This window comes from Myotis brandtii, unplaced genomic scaffold (genome assembly GCF_000412655.1).
Source record: "Myotis brandtii unplaced genomic scaffold, ASM41265v1 scaffold561, whole genome shotgun sequence".
NCBI classification, from domain to species: Eukaryota; Metazoa; Chordata; class Mammalia; order Chiroptera; family Vespertilionidae; genus Myotis; species Myotis brandtii.
In genome coordinates this window covers 506,206-506,802 of record NW_005370085.1, presented here as the reverse complement: position 1 = coordinate 506,802, position 597 = coordinate 506,206, and positions in this window count along the sequence as shown.

Here is a 597-nt window from a genome sequence, read left to right as displayed (position 1 = left end):
AGGCCTCCCAGGTCTTCCCTCCACCTGCTCGTTCATATCATACCCTTGCCCTCTGGTCCTCACTGTCTCTACCCTGCCAGGGGTGGTTGGTTTTATTCACTGTATTTTAAAATGCCTCAACCCTCCTCAAGTTCCCACCCTCACCTTTGCCTCCGATAAAATCCTTCACAGCTCCCAACATCTATGCTCTCCTCTCCTCCAGCCCCCCTCCCCCCCAAGCAGAGCTGGTCCACCTTGAAGCCAGGATATTCCTCCCACTCAGCTCTAGAAACATGCCCCCTGCGCCCCACCTAAGGATTTGTGCCTCCTTCCATTCCCTTCAGCCTCTCCCACTCTGCTGGCCCTTTCCCAACTGCAGTTAAACTTGCTCTAGGCCAGTGGTTCTCAACCTTCCTAATGCCGCGACCCTTTAATACAGTTCCTCATGTTGTGGTGATCACCAACCATAAAATGATTTTCGTTGCTACTTCATAACTGTAATTTTGCTACTGTTATGAATCATAATCTAAATATCTGATATGCAGGATGTATTTTCATGGTTACAAATTGAACATAATTAAAGCATAGTGATTAATCACAAAAACAGCATGTAATTAT